Below are 23,346 nucleotides of genomic sequence, written 5' to 3' on the forward strand. Positions count from 1 at the left end.
TTATGTCTTTCGGAATATAGCAGGCCATTCCCCGTCGGTCATTTTGTTGCACGCCTTTGTGTGTGATCCGGATAATGGGTTCGAAGACTAGCCTCAACACCGAAGCCCTGAATTTCCTCCATGTTGCACGGAAAGGAAATTATTTCTTTATTACTCGTTTGCGATACTTTGACACTTCAGTGCGTGTAATGTAAACTTGAGTATGGATATTGTAATTTTTGATCAAATAGTTCCTTTGTAAACAGTTAATTATTCCTACAAATTACACAAAATTTCTTAATCAGGGATACAACAATTAAGAGGAAAGAATGAGCGAAAATTACAAAACTCGAACATGGAAAAAAGTATTCTTTTAAATACTACAATTGAGTAAATTCATTTGATTGGACAATTACCGATGTGTGTTACCAATACTTTTCTGATCTTGTTTAGAACGTCAATCAGTCATTGTCAATTAAGACACACAAATGTCATCTAACACTAGAAAAGTGTAAAGCTCGAAGATTAGAAAATACATGTACATGTAAATAATGACATTTTTGCACTTATGATACGGACAAACTCGTCATGTAGAATTTGAGAGTTTTAAGAGAACATACTAGGAGTATTATATGCGTCTTTAAAATTGCACGTAAGTAACAATGCCTTTCCTCAATATGTAAGATAAAACTTTTAAAACTGGGGATTATGATTAATTTTTTGGATTATTGTAAAAAACAATCCAGATTTTCAAACGAATTTTTGATAGACGTTTTTGAACTTGTGTTCTATTTGGAAAAAAATATATGAACCAAATCAACGAATTTAGATCATTTAAATTAGTTACAAGTCTCTTATTACTGGTATTTTTAGAATTTAGAATTTACTTTCATTAGAAAGAAAAAAATATTATACCAGGTACTCGCATAAAATGCTGATTTTCATTTAAATAAACATGCATGGATATCATAAACTAGCATGACAAACACCAATCTAATTAAAATTTGACTTGTAAATCTGCTCCATCATATGCCCTGGCCATGTTCATGCTAGATTTATTTTGTTTCACGGAGGTAGTTTTTCTGAAATTCGGGGATACCCCTCCATTTTAACGCTAAAAATCATATAAATCGCTTGTTGCTTGATTTAAACTCGAATTATTTTGGTTAATTTTTGTCAATACACGTCTTTCAAACTTATTTTCAAAAATATGTGAATCAAAACATAAGTTCCAATTGGTTTTATCATATATTTGAATGACTTAATTTTATCGATCTTTCATGCAACACGTTCGGGGGGGGGGGGGGGGGAGGGCATTCATATCCTATGGACATATTTCTAGTTTTAAAAAAGAATAGACATTTCAAAACTGATTGTTCGATTTGCGAAACTTACCTTAAATGCTAGCTGTCATGTCCGATCAATTTATATAAGTAATATGAAGGAGCTACTGTTAGAGCGAGCACATCTATATGCATATGAACAGATTAATATATCAATCCACAAATTTCCCCAGGAGAGTGGGTTATTAGAAAACTTGAAAGATTGGAGTGGTTGTTTTCATGGATTTCTCAAGACATCAGAGGAAAATCCGTCTTTTCCACCTTTCGGCTTTTTCTCTCCCTTGTATATCCTGGGTATCTAATGGTGAGTGTTTGTACAAGGGTTCTCTTCCCTACCAGTATGGTGCATTTATTCAGTCGGTATGCAGTGGATATGTTTGTACTCTGCAAAAGAAAAAAGAAAACAAAAAGAGTTCTACTACCGGTATTCCTAGTCAGGGTTTGTGGGTGCAAAGTGTGGATTGTTGTGTGACTTACTAGTAATTGTTGTTAGATGGTTTCTCAGAAGTAAATTCCGGTTTTATTTATATTTTAGGTAGTGCTGCTTGGTGATGCTAATGCTTACTCCACGTTTAGGAATGTTGCGCAGAGGGATTGTGTAATGTAATTCTATTCGGTAGAAAGGCATATAGCTTATCTCAATAGCTTGATTCAAATCATACTGTCAAAGTAATTGGCATCAAATGCAGGTTTTGAAACAATAATATGGAAGAATCTCTTTGAGGTAATACCAGAAGATGTAAGATTATTTCTATTGAAGCTGACAGGACTCGAGTTTATGATCTAGCTTGCCCACGCCTTGGTATTGTAAGTTTGAGTTCTTGTTTTGTCCAAAACGCTTAGCAGCAGGAACAATTGTTTCTTATATTGCACAGTTTCAGACAATGTTCAATGAAATTGGTATGTTGAACCATGGGAAGGTTCACAACATTTGGAGATGTGTAATCTGGCAAATAGCATCTCTTGAGAAGTTAGGTTGATGCAAAAAACTAAAGCAGGCAATGTCTAAGGTGTCTGCGAAACAGGCCAAGTGTATTGTCTCAACAAGTTGTGGATTGATTGATTGTATCTTGTTTAACGTCTTGATCGAGAATGTTTCACTCTGATGGAGACGTCACCAAGACCGGTGAAGAGCTTCAAATTTAGGCCTTTGCTCGGCGCTTACGGCCATTGAGCAGTGAGGGTTCTTTAGCGTGCCACACCTACTGTGACACGGGACATCCGTTTTTAAGGTCATCTCCGAGGACCCGTGACATTCACAACTGTCACTTCCTGTTTTAACGACTTTGATCTGTCGCGGCGGGGATTCAAACCCCAGCCGTCCGCATGTGGGGCGAACGCTCTAGCCTCTAGACCAACAAGTTGGAGAAATTGAGTTTGCGTTTAAATGATAATGAACATGCAGGTCTTAGTGTTGGGAATAGATTTGTTTACTTGAGATCAGACTTTCTTTAAAGTTTTATTTTATTCAGGTGATCATGCTAATGACTTGGCTGTGTGTTTGTCTCTGGAGGTAAAGAAGCTCCCAGGTGAGAAGGGTTATTTATTAAGTAATACTGTTGGAAAAACAATTGGTAATAGGTTTATGCTTTCCTGGGTTCAGAATCGTTCTATTTGTCCCGTGGAAGGTTTAAATGAATACACTGAAGGATGAAAGCATATGGATGTTAATTTGAGAACAGGTTACTTGTTTAGTTCTTGCGATTCATCCAGGATCTCAGTCGTAGACATGCAACCATGTGACAACATCATCAATGTCGGATAGATTAAGGAAATATCTCATTTCTTTTGGGTATTTTGAAGGAGACACAGCGCACAGTTTTAGAGGTGGATGTGGCATTGCTCTAATATTAAATAATACAAGCGCTTCTGGGAAGTATTGTAGCCTGTTGGGTGGTGAAGTGAAATGTCCTTGAACAGATATTCTCGAATCAAAAGAAATTCGGAAATGCTGGGGTAGAGGACATGTTGGTAAATGTGTCAGTTACGAAAGACGGGAATGTTAATGCATGTACTAATGTACTATTTTCGGAAAGTTTGGTGACTGTTCCAAACTCCCTAACGCTTTCCAGTCATAGTTCATGATAGCTGGGTATTATATGTAGGATAAGGCAACTACTGAATTTAATGGTATGAAGGTTTTCTCAGAGAAAATTAGTTGGATTCATATGTGAATGGTGTTTACATGTGAACTGTATATTCACCATATTGTATTATCTACTGTTATATAGAATCAGAATTAATACTCGCATTCGTTGTTTGGCTGATGTAGGAATTGGGGTGCTCTGCGGAATGTTTTACGAGTATTTGTAGAGTTAACGATTCAACCATCGGAATTCATATTGAGAAAGAGGTCGGGACAAATTAGGGGAAAATGAATAAAAGATAAAATTGGATTCTCTTGAAGTGCTCGGGTTTTCCTATTTTACTCAATACTTATCATTTGAGTCACTTTGAGAGTGTCTTACTTAAGATACAGTATAAATCGGTGTTTACAGGCAACCGCGTCACTCTGCCATTTCAAGTAACAGTCACGTGACCAGTTCAAACGTTCAGATCATCAGTGGTCTTATCCGTTGAAAGCGATGTATTTTGTTACAACAGTACCGTGTCATTAAGAAATAAAATTATCTTTTAAATCTTTAAAAATAACTTTTAGCAATGCGTTGTTGTAAGCTCTTTCAGTCTTAAAGTTACACATCATGATGGAATTCCTCTGACCCCGACACTCTGTTTTAGAAATCTGGTATTCTAAGCGGAGAGTTTAATTTGACCTTTGTATTTTTAGCGTAGGATAAGGCATTTATTGAATATTTTTTTGAAATTAATGGTATGAAGGTATACACAGAGAAAATTATTTGGATTCTACTTATATGTGAATGCTATTTACTTGTGAACTGTATATTCATTATATTGTATTTATCTACTGTTATATCCTAAGTGAGATTTCGCGAGAAGAGGTCTTTACTCTGTAAAGCGTCTTAGAGTAATTTGTTTTATGTCCTAAAACATTTTAGAGTACTTTTTAGATACTTTGCATCGTGCTCTACAAAAAAAAAAAAAGTACAGATGTAAGATTTTATATCATACTGTTATTTGATTTCATTTAGTTCTGTTTTATTGTTGCATTCCTCATCTCTACCTCTGTAAAGCGCCTTAGAGTAATTTGTTTTATGTAAGGCGGTATAATAAAATTTATTAATATTATTATTATTTTATGCATTTATAAAGCGCAAAATTACATATAGTTTCTTTGCGCTGTACAATGTTTGTGCTAATAATCAATGATAATATACCAATGAAAAACCTGCAAGAGCTAAAAACGAAATGATAAAACAATAGAAAGAATTTAAATAAAACATAGGAGTAAGATGAGAAAGTGGTTGACGTTGGCTAGACAAGATACAATTGGCACACAGGAATTCGTATACTGGATCAAAATTCAGTTTGCAAGAGACTGCACATGGAATCCTTGATATTACACTGAATTTTACATTCACAGGGCATATTCACGCTTGAACAAGAGTGTTTTTAGGTTCTTGCGGAATGCTCCATGTACTTCAAGCTCTCGAAGTTCCAGTGGCAGTTTATTCCACAATTATGCACCTAGTGTTTTTATGGCTCTTGCACCGTATTTGTTTGATGATTTCTTCACTACCAGTTTCAATTGGTCATATGGTGATCTCAAGGTCCTATGTGGCTGGTAAACAGGACATCGCTCTCTCATGTATGCTGGTGCTGAGAAAGAGTGTAGTGACTTATGTGTGGTTGTCAGCACTTTAAACACAACACGTTGCTTTACAGGCAGCCAGTGTAGTTGTTGAAGTACCGGCGAAATATGTTGTCTGTAGCATGTTCTTGTGAGGCAACGTAAATAATTTTATTTATTATAATTCTCTCAAATCACGTAAAACATCATTATTCAGTAGTCGTGTACAATAAAATTACTTGAGTTAGAAGTTCTAGCATTAGTATCACCGATTAGTATGACTTTACTCAGGCTCATATATTCAACAATGTGGTTTTCTAAGTCACTAAATAGATCACAGTCATAAGTTTGATAAAAAGTGGAACTACTAGGAGGTATATAAAAACAAGCCAAATAGACATCTCCAAGATTTGGCATTAAAAAGTGGTCATATGGCAGTATCGTGCATATTCTCCAGGAAAGAAACATTGTTTTAACTCATTGCATATTAAAATAACACAAATGTACTGATTTTGTTAATTTTGTTGGAAAAACATAACTATGGAATCCCTCAACACCAATACAGAAATCTTTTTCGATCCAACATCCTGTAAGTAAATTGATATCGTACGAAAGAATGTAATATCTGAATTTAGTGTCATTAAATTTAGAGGCAAATGTTCCAGATAATTATTTTAACGAAATCACTTTCCGCGCGCCCCAGGTCTAATCAACGCCGTCTTTCACCTCAATGTGCGTCTCAATGGTCTGCTGACTTTCCTCTATATCATCCTCATTTGGTGCCACGTACAGCTTGCCGTCAATTATCGACTTTAAGCAGGGTCCTCCTGTTGTTCCTCAATGCTCTCTCCATGACTGGGATGAACGATTTTTGCTTCTGAACAACTTCTCTTGGGAACTGCTCAAGCACACTGAAATTACTATTTTCAACCTTGAATGCATCGCTTCTAAAGTCTCAATATACCTTGAGAATTGCCAATACGAAGCTAAAGTGACCAGGGTTAAAATGTAAATATGTTAAAAGAGTATTTTATAGAATTTAAATAGTTTCATTGTTATTGATATCTGTATTAATATAGGGAGGTGACCATTCTACATAGATCCAGTGCCTTTTTATGGGATTCGAAACTGTGACTGTGAGATGTATGAGAGTTTGACTTCTAGGCGGGCAATTCTACTTTCACTTTAAACGGTAAGTTGAAAAGAGCATGCTGCATCTTTGATGTAAAATATCTCGAAAAGGAATCAAGGACCCTATTGCAAATTTGACTTTGTTGGAAAGGTTAGGAATTTTGCTGAAAGTTGATATCTGTCATTATACTGGGAAATTTTTTATTTTTGAATTAGGAGGGGTTGAAAATGGGTATATTTTCCTCATTTTTGTTGCTTTTTTACTTCCAGGATGGCAGGTGCCTGAGTGTATCTCGACCCATTTCCAGGCTAGCATCAGATGTCATGATGGACCTTTAAAATCTTTCACATGTGTACTTTCAAGAACCATATACATTATTTTTGAAAATTGGTTGTCGTGGTAATAAAATCTGAAAATTAAAACATGGGCTTCTGAAGGCGAATTTTCCTCCATTTCCTGGTAGTTTGTGACCTAATGTTCTCCCTGACTCGGAAACTAGATAATTTAACGACCCTTGGCCTGACTCTGTTTCTATCAAACTTTTTTAAGCGATGAGCTCTACACAAGAAACAACTAACTCTGTTTCACAAAAGTCAGTAATAATGCTGACACAGTTTTCCCTTCCATGACTTCTATACTCTGCGAGTCCAAAATAAGATGTCGATACCTCATGCTACGTGCCTGGAGATTTGTAAATTTACTTTGTAACTGTTCGTTAACAAGTCTCGATTCTTTAACCTCTTTCATTGTACCTTTCACATCAACTTTTAGGTGATCCTGTGCTTTTCTGACTTCCCCTATCCTGTTCCCATATTTCCTGTGAATTTCTCCAAATGACTGACCCTATTCTAAACAGTTTAGATCTTGTCACATAAATAACTGAAATCTTTACTTACTTTGTCAATTTTAGAAATTCATATGTCGAGATAATTCATACGAATCATCAACTGGTCCACACATGCAGGATGTGCAGTGTTCGAATGGGCTGACGGTGGTGCATTGTTGAACTTGTTTCGTTCGGCGGTATCACCATTTCCATTTTTCACCGACTTTGCTGACTTACTGTTTGGTCTGATACCAGAGTAAGCTTACAAGGCTTTTAGCTATTTTAAAAGTGATTGACAATATATTGGAAACCAACAGGAGTTGCATCAGTTCTTAGACATGTACATGTAATTGAATTTATCGTTAGAAATTAAAAAAATATATATAATTATATTAGTTTGTACTTTGCATGTAGAAAATACGAACTTTGTATGTTAGAATTATTTCATCTGCAAGATTCGGCCCCGAAAATGTAGAAACCTCTGCTTTCGATCAGAGCTTAAAAATTGAATTCATTTTGAAGTGCATCTACAATCAGATTGAATGCAATTGCAGATTTCTTTCTTTTAAAGAAAGTGAACATGAAAAAATGACAAAGGGTTTAAATTTGTCATTTTGATGTATATAATGAATTCTGAAAATCACTAAGATGTAGCCTTCTTCAGTAGGGAGATATTTCATAAAGATTAAAACTGATATGAATTAATGAATACATACACCTTTCTCATCTTATCCGCCATATTTCTCTCAGGTAGCCTAATTCACTCTACCCGTATATACCCCAAATGTGATTATCACACCTGAGTGATTTTTCTAGGTGGACTCGACCAGTGCACATCTCCGATAGTAATAAATAGGGAATGCGAAACAAATAAAATCACATTTTAAAACATCATGCTTTGCTCACAATTACAAAATATTTATTGTATACCAATGCAAAATTCCGAAAGTTTAGATAATTTAGAAAAAAAAATGCAAAAAAAAAAAAAGAGGCTTTTCTTGCGTACTTGCAAGTATTTGCAGTTTCTTATGAAATAAATGCGGAGAAATCATTTCCCAATTACATACTGATAGAATGGAATAAGCAAAGAGCATAAAATGTATTATTTATATCAATTCTTGCAAAATACAGGTCCATGCCATATGCATAATATGTAATGCACATGTGTAGTGTTTTTGTTGTTTTGTAAATGATAATTCCTTATTAAAGTTTAGAATTTATTCAAGTCCAAAAAGTACAAAAATTAAAAACTGCATTTTAACACAAAAATTTGTATGAGTCAAAAGTGAAAGTAAAAGTGAATAACAGACAAACTCACGCACGTCTCATCTTTGACAACTCCTCCCACTTTTCATTAAATGAACCAATGAAACAAATTTAAAAACGGTACTTAAATTAGGGGAAATCTCAATGACATTAATTTACAGGACAGGAAACATTTTGCGTAAGCATAACAAATTCAAAGAAATACCAGTCTTAGATCTTACCATAAATCTGATAACAATTACAAGCGAATAGCATCGATACCGTGGGACGGGGAGAACGACGTCAAGTTTGAGAAATTACAAACACTTGCAGCAATGTTCTTTCTAATGATCAAATAAAACAATTAAATTTCAATCATAGATTTCTAACAATTAATCAAAAACATTTAAACAATGCCTAAATCATTTTAAGTAAATCTAAGAAACTAACAAATTGTCTTTATCAAAGAAAATATATATACGCATGTATATAACACATGGCATATTCGCCAAAAAAAAAAACCGTATCAAATACGGACGTCAATTCAACAGGTATCGGAGATGTGCACTTACCGAAAATATTAGATTCTCTTTATTCTGATAAATCCACGAAACAAAATGATAAACTCCATTTGTATCTCGATAGAACTTTACAACATGTTGTCATTCCATTATACAGACTGCGACACACTTCACCCGTGCCAAACAGGGTGTCTTCAATCAGGGGAGATGTCAAAGTCGAAATTTTGTTTTCCTGTATTGAATGCTTGTCTGGTCGAGGTTTTGCAGTTTATAGAAATCGGGAATCTAATCATATACACTGAGCATTTGGTTGGATATATTGTGTACTCAATTCAAAATTTATCGATGATCATATACAAATTTGGATATACAAATAAGGGAATAATGATGGAAAATATACATCTGTTTAAAAATTCGGGTATTACATTTGCAATCCATAATAAAACTGATAAACAGTTGATTACACAAAGACAAAGATAAAAGGAAATGTATAAACGAAAATATAGTTTTATTGTTTCATTGGAAACCACATAATTATTTACGGTCTCTGTTTGTCCATATTCATTGATTGAACAGGAGCGAGAGAGAGAGAGAGAGAGAGAGAGAGAGAGAGAGAGAGAGAGTATGTGTCCTACTTCGATGTACAATATATCATTTCACAGAAGTAAAAAAAATTGATCACTGATATAATGGTAAGCTTACAAGCATTAAAAAATTCCAGATATTTAAAAATTTGTTATTGACAATATATCAAAAATTTACAGGAGTTGACGCTTATAATTGAATTCATTACAAATTAAAAAAAAACCCCACAATATCAGTTTAAACTGTGCATGTAGAAAATACTGACTTTGTATGTTAGAATAACAGAAAAAAAGTAAATTGTCAAAAAAGTGGGGAGAGCAGACCAGCCCAGCCTCCCTTCCCACCCCAACCCTCTGTATACGTGCTTAAACAACATATCAATTCGTGTTGAAAGAAAGGTGCATATCTGCATTTCATTAAATTCCAAAGGAGCTCGAATTTATGTGGTCCTCTATTAATTATTTTGTATGCAAGATTCGTTCCCGAATTTAGAATCATGCTTTCAGTCAGAGCAGAAATGAATTCATTTTGAAGTACATCTAGTTTGAATGCAAATGTGGGGTTCCTTCTTTAAATGTCACCAGACTCATTAGAACCCCCTCCCCCAAACTATGCAGCTTTGTTTTTATTGATATCTAAATCGGCATATGAATCTGGATATAAATTATATGTTTTTTCGTGATCATATAGATATCGATACAAGAAAATGTTTATACTCTTGCCTTTTGCATATCCTACTAATGCATTACAGTAGATTGACACTGTATCATATCAAATAAAACCTCGACACGAATTTTACTGATTTATGAATACTAACATCTTATCAAATACATTTGAATTTGAAATTTTGACGTACAGCGGTATGTCTATTTTCAGAATATATCCATTGCGCCAGATCTACGAAATGAAAATAATCATTATGGCATGTTACAGAAACGTTAAAACACACATATGCTATAGTCCTGCAATGCATGCATGCGATTTTTCTGAATACATGTATTTACGTATTCGTGAATGAAGTTCCTACGCTTAAAACTATCTTGGCCTTTATGCATTTTGTTTTATGATTTTGGTTTACCATTCCTTACACTGTGTAAATGAAGGAAAACTTGGTAAAGGGTGCAATTCTACACCATACAATTAGTATGCATGCATGTGTTGAAAAGCAAAATGTACATGTAATAACCAGACATGTATCGTCATTTTTCATGGGGAGGGGGGGGGGTACAACAGGAAGAAAATAAATGGAAAATTGGATTCTTCAAAATTTCTTGCCATTCAAACTAATAATTAAAAAAGATGAACGAAAACAGCAATAAAATAAAACAAAAAACCCAAACAAACCAAGATGTTTTATCCGATGTTCAAAGTTCTAATGTGGGGGTGAAAGGGTTAAAAGTGTCTTTTACTTTCACTGCCACAATAACTTCCCCCTACACTTCATTTTCTACCATCGTTGGAGGTGGGATGGGGGTGGTTAAAGTCCTCTAGCATGAGTGCATCATAATATCCTCATTTTCTTAATTGGTGGTGGTGTGTGCCTTCTACTATTATATCAGAACTTTCAAGCTGGGGTCAAGTTTGGGGGGGGGGGTTGTCACCCAATATATTTTTTACTTGCATTACAAAATAACGGCCTCTCACCTCTGTCGGCGCGGGTTTAAATCCCGCTCGCGCCAGTAAGTGAGAAAGTTTCCCAGTTTACTTTCAGAAGGTCGGTGGTCTCTTCCCAGGTACATTGTATCTGGTTTCTCTCTTCCACCAACAAAAACTGGGCTCCACCAGATAACTGAAAAATTGTTGAGTGTGACGGAAAACATCAAAGAACAAACAAACAAAATAACAAAAAAAAATATAAATGGATATTGTTATCAAAGGTGGGGGACAGACACTCTTGTCCCCTCCCCTTGATTCTATGTACCATTGTACTTAACCTTTTTATTTGGGAGAGGGCCTACATAGGCTATGCCTGTTGCCCAATCCTGTTGAGTTGCTCAATAAAATATGTTTAAATAAAAAAAATATATCTATGTGCTTGATAACTACGCATATGATAAACTCAATTATAACATTTTGCATTCCTACAATTTGCGTCGAGTTCAACGCAGAATGTAATAAAGCAAAATGGCATATATATATAAGATCTATTGAGCGGGGAATTAGCATAAAATGAAGTAATTGAAAATAACATTATTTAAAAATATGTTTAATTTTTAATTGCGTGCTTTAAATGAATCAAATAAATCTGTATTATCAATTAATGAGAGCAATATTGAGTATATTGAATTTACGATATCATTTGTCTTAATAAGAGCACGATTATTACAAGATCATCGTTTGAATCTCTCTCTCTCTCTCTCTCTCTCTCTCTCTCTCTCTCTCTCATCCCATACATTCGTGCAGTGTTGTATATGCAAATTATCTATGCACAAACAATTTATGTACCTAAATGATTTCCTGATTTATAAATCTGCAATAGTCTGACAAGTAAATCATATGGTATAAGGATTCATGCACAATACAGGGTAAATATTCTACTCTGATACTTCCCCTGATTGAAGATAGCTGATTCGCACGGGCTAAGTGTGTCGCAGTCTGTACAATGGACAATGTTGTTTACTGTTGGGATACAAATGGAGTGAATCGTTTTGTTTCATGGATTATGCTAATAAAGGGAGTTTTACTACTACTTTGAGAATTTTCAACAAGTGTACACGTACATCTTCGTTCCTTTACAGATATTACGAGTAGACCCAGGTAAATAGTCATCCGCATTCGATGCTTTTTCATGGCGAGCATACATACATGACCATGTCTTCTTTATACGTACAGTAGCATTTATGTATTTGCATTTTGCTTGAAGTAAGTGTGAATGCTATAGATTTTATACCCTTTACTTATTCCATTTCATCAATAGAGCTAGATAATAGATGAAATATTTCTCCGCGTTTTTGTATAGTTTTGACATATTTATTGCAAAAATACGCACATTCACGTAAAGAAAAGGCATTCTATATTTATTTATCCAAAGCCTTTAGAATGATTTACTACTGTACAATATGTTTATTGTGATTTTGAGCCCTGCATGGTGTTTCAAAACGTGATTTCATTTCTTCTTGATGTCCTATAAATTAGTATCGGAGATGTACGTGTTACCTGTCGAAGCTACCCGCACAGGTAAATCGAAGACACTGATGTGAAGTGAAGCGTAGCAAAACTCGTCCCCTTATATACCATGCGAACCCGGATACATATAACAATAGAATATCCAACTAATATGGCGGATTGGCAAAGAAATATGGCGGACATAAAGAATTATACTATATTTATTAATTCATGTCAGCTTTAATGAATCTTTTCAATCCTTGGGAGCTGCCATATTGAAAAAAATTACCTCTCTGCTTGGTTATCTCTTAGCATCCACTAGAGGGCAGCACTGATGCTGACATCATTAGGATACATTGTGTATTTCTGGCACATTATAGGCATCAACGTTAACATGTCATCAGCATAAAGTGAATTAGATATGGGATATCACTTTGAACCTGATGCTACAGACGAAGAAATTGTTTCTCAGAATGATACTTCTTCACCAGCATGCAGTTGATTTTAATGACAGGGGGATTTTCCTTGATTGGTGTGCTTGTGGAAATTGTAGCTATTAACATTCATCGTCAACTTCCCATATTTATGTAGCAATATTCCATTATCACCTGCATAGTGCATATGGTGTTTATATCTCTCAACTGATTCGATATGCAAGAGCTTGTTCTGGGTATAGTCAGTTTTTAAATCGATTCAAGCTACTGACAAACAAGTTGATGGTACAGGGGTTTCAACAGTCTCGATTGAAGTCAGCATTTCGCAAATTATATGGTCGTTATAACGATATAGTTCGTCAATACAACCTATCATTTGGTCAAATGCTGTCTGACGTGTTTCATACCGATTGTTAAGCCGTTCTTGACACGCTGATTTTGACTACGGATAACTCCGTTTGTCTGATCGGAATATAGGGCTCACGGCGGGTATGACCGGTCGACAGGGGGTGCTTACTCCTCCTAGGCACCTGCTGACACCTCTGGTTTGTCCAAGGGTCCGTGTGTGCCCAACTATCTATTTTGTATTGCTTGTAGGAGTTATGAGAGTATTCTCTGTTCGTTATCTTCACATTTCATTCAAGGGGTGTCTTTGTTGTCATGAGTTGGAACATTTTGTGTCAGATTACAGAGATATTCACATATACACATTTCGACACATCGTGTTAAAAAATGGGTGTAGAGATTTGGGGTAAATCTCTACACCCATTGTTTAACACGATGTGTCGAAATCGCGTTATAATTGATACAACTTACATTTATCCATGTGCCTGTTAATTAATAATACATTTATATACCACATGTACTATAGAATTCATTGTACAAAATGTACTATATATAACTTCGGTTTATAATGCACTCTCTCTTTTATTACTTTTACTATTGTTAGGGTTTTCATTGAAATGCAGACAATTATAGAATTTACGTTAATAAAATAGGAATGTTAAAATGAATAAGTAATGGTAAACAGAAACTCACGGTAGTATGTCGTGCAGTCTCAAGAATATCAAGAAAATATCAATTGTCTCTCAGAAATGGCTGACGCACGTAGTACATGTACCTTCTATCTCTTTTTTAAAATTCACTCCTTTCACACCTCAGTACCCGCAATTTAACCCGAGAAAGTTCTTGACCAATCAACGGGCAGAATTAAATACAGAATTGACCAAAATATTTTCTAATTTTTGAATAGATAAAAACAAGTTCAATTGTATTCAAATTGGTTTATTTTAATTTCCCAAAATTTCCGGCTGAAATAAAAGCATTATAAAAATCCAATACTACCACATTTATATGACCACACAGGTCCACACAGACATGACTTTAGTGCTCTCTGTTTGAAGGACACACCTTCTCAACGACTCGTGCTGAATTGACGTACCTTATAGAAATGGTTTTACAAAACACGTGACCCCACTCTCGCCTAAATATATTGTTACTCTCTCATACAGGTTATGGCACACAATTAGGGACAAAATAAGTGACTCTGTACAAATTGTGACACAGGGGCTTCAGCAGTCTCGTTTAAAAGGTATATTCAATGCAATCCAATGTTTGGGTAGAAAAAACATCTATCTAAATCACAAATTAATTGAAAATTTGACGAAGATATAAATTGAATTGAGGGAGATATTCTCGAAAATCTCTAAATCACACCTGAACGTATTTTGGTCGGGTTCAAGCGCCTAATTGCTATGACGTCACTACGGATACCGAGCCATCTTGGAAGAAGTAAAAGAGTGTAGATCAGTAGTTGAATTTCGCCTTATCTATATCATTTATCTATAATTTTAGTGTATTTATATGTTATAGTTATTAACATTTAGCAATCGTGAACAGTTTTAAGTCGCAGTATTCGTGATTAGCAATGTAAATAGAGTGACACTGATACTTCTCTCGGACATGGTCGAAGAGCCGAATTCAAAGCCGGTAAATTTGTTTTTCATCACAATATTGTAGATTTCTTCTGTCATATGTTTTCATTTACTCGGTATAAAGTATCCCAAGTATCACTGTTCTTACTGTATGTTAAGAGTTCATAAATCTATTAGCTATTGGAATTGTAACTTATGTAGCAGGTCTGGCGTTCGTATAGTCTGTACTTCGCGTTGTGTTTGTTTTATTTGATTTGATAGTGGCGACTTCGAAACGACCAAACTACACTATGAGTAGAAACTTGAAAATACAATCAATAGAAATGAAAATAAGATAAATAACACATTACGAATCTATTACCAGTATAAATGTGCTAAATACAAACTCTAAAACCTGGAACTTAACCTATAAACCATCAAGAAATTCTCCCAGCCCAAAGGTAATAATAATAATTTGGTAAGTAAAAAGGGACAAAGTAGACAAACAAAACGTAATTCAAAAATAGGAATAATGGAAGGAGAAGTGCAGCTAGCAAGGCCAGCTGTCTCGCTTCCCTAAATTGTTCGCTGCCTGGCTTTATATAGCAAATTAAACAATAGAAACTGTCATTAAAGTTATTGGCTAAAAAATAAAGTGGGCGTGGTCAAATACAACGGGTGAATAATTTACATCGAAATCCAGAAATAAAAGTAAAAGTAAATCCCAAACTATCACACTTACTTTCAGTTTGGTATAGCCTAGGCTGGACTTCATTTCAACCGCTGTTCAATGAGAACAGTCAGTGAGTCACAAAACAGGGGCATTTTTCAGTACAAGATAGCATTCCCTAACAAAAGAGGGGAGATTATACCGTCAAAAAAGTGAAGGCGCCAAGTACTTTTGGTAAGTAAATTATATGCAAGTAAACTGTATATTCCAAACGATTCAAATGACAAGAACAAAAAAGGTATTTTGACAAAATACATTCTAAAAAATATGTGAAATTCACATCTGTACAATCTAATGGATTGAATCTATTCCGATGGTTTTTTCCTCAGGTTATGTATACAGCCTGATATGAGCAGCTCCATCACCCGTGTAGAATGTTCCACATGTCTCATTATGATGCTATAGGGGATGCTCCTCCATCTCAATTTTATTTGGACAGATGTGAAGCTTTTCGGAAAATACTCGAAAGATACAGGCAGAATTAGGGGGGGGGGGTGTATATCTATTATACTGGCCACTCGCCTCATCATTACAAAATTACATAGATTTTTTTATTTCTTAGTAAAAAGATGTTTTCATTTACACAGTATTAATTATCCCTGTTTTCATTTACACAGTATTAATTATCCCAAGTAGCAATGTTTCATAAAATTTTGTACATCTGTAAGCCACTAGAATTATGTCACTTATATTCAGTTTGGTGTTGGCTGGACTTCATTTCAAGGAGAACTTTACAAAACCCCAGGCATTTTTGTTTTGTATTTGTTTTTGTTTTTGTAGGGGGTTGTACACAGTAAAATGCAGTACAATCCTTATGTATATCATTTGAAGTTTCAAAAGACAAGAACAAAAAATCATGCACTATATTATATGGTACCGTATACGTTTTACATGTAGCAAGTGCATAATGAAAATATGTGAAATTTGCATGTAAACACAATCTATATTTCTATGCTTTTGTTTGTTCAACCTATGTGTACATATTGACAAAGACAGACACCGCTTCAGGAGAATGTTAGCAGGACACTTTCCACTCTCATCAGGACAAGTTGTCTTAATTAAACGTACAGCACCGACAGCAAGGAAACACGAACACCTTTCCCTAAATATCCCCACCACCGATGGGCCAACTGTCCATATCCAATGTAGCACATTTCTCTACAAAAAGAAATGTGATATAGGTACATGCATATGTTGTTAAAATAAAATTGTTTATTATTGTATGTCATTCAACAGAACACACAACCATGAATAGTGTGAAAAATACTTTCATTATTTCATCCCACAGAACAACATCAAGACTATCAGTTCAGCTTGTTAATCTACTAACATACACAAATAATCGTCAATGTGATCTACAAAAACCATATAGATTAATAGAACACGCACCAACACCAGAATACGCATCAACATCAGAAAAAGGAAACAAAACTGTGTTTGTGGGTTTGTTAAAATGGAATCATGTAAATAAAAATGAGTTCTTGGAACGCTACTTGGCAAAACTGTCAAACGAAAGCTACACAATGCATAGATTATGAGATGCTCTACCGTAATCTTGAGTCAATCTGAATTATCTTCTTCATCGGGTTCTTCCAGAACGTTGCACATATTCCCCTTGTGAGGAAGCTGTGAGTAGAAACTCTGATGACTGTGAGGAATAATGTTTTTCTTGCATAGATTCATCAGATCTTTGAACTTGGCATCTGCTATTGGGATAAGGCTGAATAAAGTGGTTTAAGATGTAATTTTTCATGTTTCTCAGCTTTCCTACACTGCTTCTTCCCTGAATATCAAATGATATATTCTGGCTGACTGGTTTCGTATTTGAAAAATATCTTGGTAGGGTCTTCCTTTCGATACTGAAATGAATGAATATTGTCCTAATTTACTCTTGATTCATCTTCTGCAAAACCCTGTTGCCTATACATTCATCTGTAAGACGTTTGAAATCTAATACATCTCAATTCTCCAACTCCTTCACTACATACTTGGGTGGGTTGAATTTAGCATTGCGGACACCAAGCATCCAAGCACTGGGAGAAAACATATCTGCATGTTTTGTGGATCGTTCAATAGTAGCATGAACAGAATCTCCCTCCATTTGTGAGTGCCCTCTTTCAAAATAATTGTGTGTTATCTTTTGAATTGGAAGATTAACAACCGAGTAGAGACCCACTCCAATAAATGGTAAATTTCTTTGTTGTCCGGTGCAACTGTCTGAATAGTACACCAGTTCATCGACTGACTCCACACTTTAATTGTAGTCAAGAAGACACGAACCAATTTCACAGCTTCCTCGCTTTGCTATGGTTTCCCACCACATGTTGCAAACAGTTTCTTTAGTAATTACATCAAATATGGTGAAGTTGTAAGTAGCAAGTTTTCTGCTGTAGTATAAGTCATTTATTTCAGCTTTAGGAGTGACAAGTACCTTTTGCAAATCAAATTTGATAGTTTTGAACATCTCATTTTCAGTTGATCTCTGTTTATCTTCTTACTTTTTCATCCTTGCTTGCTGCTTTCGTTGCTGATGTTTCTCAAATTCAGTCATATTTTCTTGTTTTTCTGTTACTTACATTTTTCCAAATGCATCAGAAAATGCGCATTTACCTTCTTTGGCCTATGAAACCCTACATTGAACTCGGTAGCAAATATTGTATCATACAGCCATTATTTCTTTCCTTCCTTGCAGTCCTTTTTACACTTTTCAGTGTACAAATTTTACCTTTTTCTTATGTATAGAGAACTGTCCAAATATTCTCTCTCAGTTGATTTTCTACAGTAATGAGATTCTGTTATTGGTAATGAACGGATGTAGTCTCTGATAAAATTTTTGTCATCCTCTGAAATTTTGTTCTTTGGAATTTTCCTCTATTGTCTGTTGAAGAAAAAGGGTTCTTTTTTTTCTTTAATGTATACGTAACTGTTTTCTTACCAATATCCAATGTTCCTAAAAGTGTCTTCTTGCATACCTCTACCTTGCTCTCCTCTATAGGCAAATGATAATGAATAGAGTGTTTCCCTCTTCATTCTTCTTCTGGATGTTTGGTTTTTTCACGCTTTTCTGTCATTATTGCATGACATCTTATGAAATCTCTTTGGCGATCGTATGATATATTCCAGTAATTTTGAAATCTATCCGAACTCTGGTGTTACTTGATTTTGTCTTGACATTTGTACTTGCATTTGCAAGTTGTTTCTTTCGATGTTCTCCCACGAATTTTACTGCCCTTGCTGTTTGTGTATGCCTTTCCTTTATTGCTAAGCTGCCTGGCTCTGTTGTGTTTCTTTGCTTTCATCTACATCTCAATGGATTAGTCGTACTAGTTGACGGTTCATTAAGACTGCTGTTGCCACTGTCTTCACATGTGTTTTCATTTTCATTAATATAGACATTTTTTGTCTTTTTTTTTTTTTTTTTTAATATTTTCATCATTTATTAAAAAGTATACATACTATTTGGGATAAAATATCCTCGGATACTCCCTCTTAATTCTCACCAATGGTGCCAGGGGCCGATTGGATTGAATGGATTTTATTATAATATTATGTTATATAAGGCATATATATAATTTATATGAAAATACATAATATCGTTGATGTAGATATATCAACAGTAGAATAACAGAAAATACTCAAGGAATAATATATAAACGCTGTAGTCCTAAGTTGACCGTATTGTTATAATGATAAATATTTAAGGATAGTTTATACTGGTCTCTTCACAGCAGTCCGTTCTCAAGGGGTTCTATATACATTGTTAAAAATCTCTTTTAGAGCATCATAAAAATATGGTCCAATTTCATTCATTAGGCAAACCATCGAGACCAGGTGATTTATCACTTTTCATATTAGAAACCGCCTCCGTACATTCTTCGAAAGTTGGGAAAAGTTCCAAAATGTCTTTATTTTCATCACTTAATAGTGAAATATTTACTTCCGACAAATAACTGTCAATGATTTCATCATCTAAGTTTTTACTAGCATATAAATTTTGATAAAAATCAACCATTTCCCCTAATATTTTATTAGGTTTCTTTATCTTTTTATTGTCTGAGTTTAGAATTCCTGTAATGACATTTGAGGATTGATGCTGTTTTTCTAAGTTTAAGAAATAAGAAGTACTTTTCTCTCCATTTTCTATTTATTTAGCTTTTGATCTTATTTATGCGCCTTTAGATTTTTTTTATCATAAATACAATCTAGCTCTGCTTCTAGAGTTTTAAGTGTTTTGTAATTTAAGTCTTCGGGTCTCCCAGTTTCTAATTTTTCAATTGGGTTTAATGAATTGTCAATGTTGTTTATGACGTTTTTAATTCCGTTTTTATATTTCTCATCTTGTAAGTGTGATACGTTTAATTTCCAGTATCCTGGTCCTCTCTTATCGTTTGAAATGACAGTATTTGTCTTTCTAAATGTACGTTTCATTTTTTCTTCCCCAAAGAACTTGAAGAACTATTAAGCCATTTTCTCTTACCTTCACTTGGGGGTACATATTCATCTGAAGAATCTTCAATTTGATCGAAGCGGCTTTCATATGTTGTACTTTCTGCATCTTGTGAATCGTTAACTAACGTATGATTAGATTCTGTCAAGTTGGAAATGTTCCTTACTTCATTTGTCAATAATAGCACTAAGTATTTGATCTAATTGTTCCACTGTTAGAAAAAGTATTCATTGTCTCTGTGGGTACATACACCTTACAGTCTTGTGTGACCTCTGTTAGAACATTATAATCTACGTTCTCTATGTAAATTGCTGATTCTGTTTTCTGCATGATGTCTTTCGCTGATTCTATGTTGCCTATGACGTATTTCGCTGATTCTGTGTTGCCTATGATGTATTTCGATGATTATGTGCTGTCTATAGTGTCATTCGTTGGTTCTGTGTTGTGCATGATGTCTTGCGCTGATTCTGGGTTGTCTATGGTGTCTTGTGCTGATTATGGGTTGTCCAGGCTGTCTTTCACTGATGCTGGGTTGCTTATGATTTCTTTCACTGATTCTGTGTTGCCTCTGGTGTCTTTCGCTGATTCTGTGTTGCCTGTGGTGTCTTTCGCTAATTCTGGGTTGTCTATGATGTATTTTGCTGATTCGGTGTTGTCCAAAATGTCTTGCGCTGATTCTGGGTTGCCCAGGGTGTCTTTCACTAATTATGGGTTGTCTATGATGTCTTTCGCTGATTCTGTGTTGTGCGTGATGTCTTTCGCTGATTCTGGGCTGTATATGATGTCTTTCGCTGATGCTGTGTTCTCCATTGTGCCTTTAGCTAATTCTGATTTGTTCATGTCCTTTGCTGATTTTGTGTCCTCTGTTACCTTTGCTGATTTTATATTGGTATTCACGTCGTCTGTGTTGTCGAGTGTTCCGTCATGTTTTATTGTTCTGTGTGAGAACTTGCTTTCTTACAGTTTTTCTGTATATTGCTAGGGGTATATTATTTATCTTATCAGACAGTATACCAATTCTTATTTTATCCAGTACATGGCTTGACCACATGGATTTTACTTCAGGTGGCACAGAAGGATGACATACATGGTCTTTAAGGGTTGTACAGGCCAAATTATTATTGTTCAAACTAATTTCCTGCTGAATATGTCGATTCGATATATCCTTATGACAAACGGGATGAAATTTTCCATCGTCAACTTCCCATATTTATGTAGCAATATTCCATTTATCACCTGCATATGGTGTTTAGATTTCTCAACTGATTCAATACGCAAAAACTTGTTCTACGTATGATCAGTTTTAAAATCGAGAAATGCTACTTCTAAACAAATTGATGTTACAGAGGTTTAAACAATCTCGTGTAAAATCAGCATTTCGCAAATTCTATGGTCGTTATAATGATCTAGTTTGCCAATACAACCTATCATTGGGTCAAATGCTGTTTGACGTGTTTCATGCAGTTCTAGGCATACTGATTTGACTAAGGATTACACCGTTTACCTGATCAAGACATAGGGCTCACTGAGGGTGTGACCGGTTAACAGGGGATGCTCCGTCCTCCTAGGCACCTGATTCCACCTCTGGTGTATCAAGGGACCTGTGTTTGCCCAATTTTCTATTTTTCTTTAAGGAGTAATGAGATTGATAACTGTTTGTTATCTTCACCTTTCATTACATTCCCCATTCCCCCTCTTCTTGAATGTCTCCCTTTGGAAGAGAAGGCGCTCCTTCGTTTGTACAAACTTGAATTTCCTACACATATGGATAGTGTCGTTGAAATTGAACCAATGGTGCCGGAGAATATGAAATTTTTGAAAATTTGACGCAAAGAAGACCTGACAAACACACTTATCTGTCAATAGTTGTATGTAAATCAATGATTACATGTAGTAATAGTGCGTGACGTTTACAATTAAGGACATTGTTGTCTGTCAAACTTGTAGTTAATTTAAGGGGCCTCCGTGGTCGAGTGGTTAGAGCATCGCGCTCAAAATCACACGGCCTCTCACCTCTGTCGGCGCGGGTTCGAATTCCGCTCGCGCCGGTAAGTGAGAAAGTTTCCCATTTTACTTTCGGAAGGTCTGTGGTCTGTGGTCTCTTCCCAGGTACATTGTATCTGGGTTCTCTCTCCCACCAATAAAAAACTGGGCGCCACCAGATAACTGAAAAATTGTTGACTGTGGCGGAAAACAGCAAATCAATCAATCAATCAATCAACAAAGTAGACCCCAAACCCCGCGCCTTTGCAAATGTTTCCACGTTATATAGATTCAAGTTTTTTGTATCCCTGCGACTATTGTGCGGGTACACACACACACACACACACACACACACACACACACACACACACACACACACACATATATATATATATATATATATATATACAGTGGAGCCTCGGTAATCCGGACGCCATTAATCCGGACGCTTCACCTTCCGGACGATTTTTCTAGGGAACGGAATTTTTATACATTATTTTGCATCATTAATCCGGAAATTCGCGTTCCGGATCCGGACGGTCACTTTTTACTACAAAACGTTATAATGCATTGAAAATTGTACCGTTAATCCGGACGGTAATTTTGTTTAGGGAAGGTCTGTGTCGGACAATGTTAGCAAGGTGTAAATTATAAAGAAAACAAGCCAAACTGTCTAATTGACGCGATTACCTGTACCCTGTCAACACCTCCCTCCAATTAGGTGGTGTGTGATGATAAGTCCGTTAGATAGCACGTGCCGATCGAGACATTGTATTGCCAGTTTTCGCACATAAGATCTTTATTGCGTGTAGTGTTGAATTTTGTAAATAAATCTGTAGCATATTATTTTATAGTTTTGATCAATACCCTAATAGTATTAATAAATTAAACATCATGCCGTAATGATAATTTATTTAACTGCTACACGTATCAGTTGTACTGATTCGTAAATTGATATCGGCTTATTCAAATCTAAAGAGTGTAGATCATACTTCTAGATTCTGGATTTTATTCTGTTGATTGGCGTGAAATATACATGTATGTTCATGCACATGTATATATAGTATAATTCTTTAACGTTTAGAATGTCGCACATGTAGAATGTACCTGTGTACGATTGATTATTGTTACGATGTTGTAGAGCTTTATTGCTTTCGAAATTTTAAACTCTGCGTAGAAGTGAGAAAATTACCATTTTAAGGAAAATGACAATTAAATTCTGTATGTACCTGTAAAGTTAATTTCACCCGAGTTTTGTTCCGTTATTATCGCATCATGAAAATAATAGGTGCGCGTGACTAGATCAAAGCAGTAGTAGGTCTTGATATTACGAGCTTAAATGATTTTGTTCTCCTGATATTGTCTTGGATAATTATAGAATAAGAAATATAAAG

General features: G+C 35.2%; 1 pseudogene; it reads left to right on the forward strand.

The window, feature by feature from the left end:
- Positions 1–1,938: 1,938 nt before the first annotated feature.
- On the forward strand, positions 1,939–4,533 carry LOC125676391 (uncharacterized; annotated as a pseudogene).
- Positions 4,534–23,346: the final 18,813 nt, after the last annotated feature.

The sequence above is a fragment of the Ostrea edulis genome, chromosome 3 (genome assembly GCF_947568905.1).
Source record: "Ostrea edulis chromosome 3, xbOstEdul1.1, whole genome shotgun sequence".
Lineage (NCBI taxonomy): Eukaryota > Metazoa > Mollusca > Bivalvia > Ostreida > Ostreidae > Ostrea > Ostrea edulis.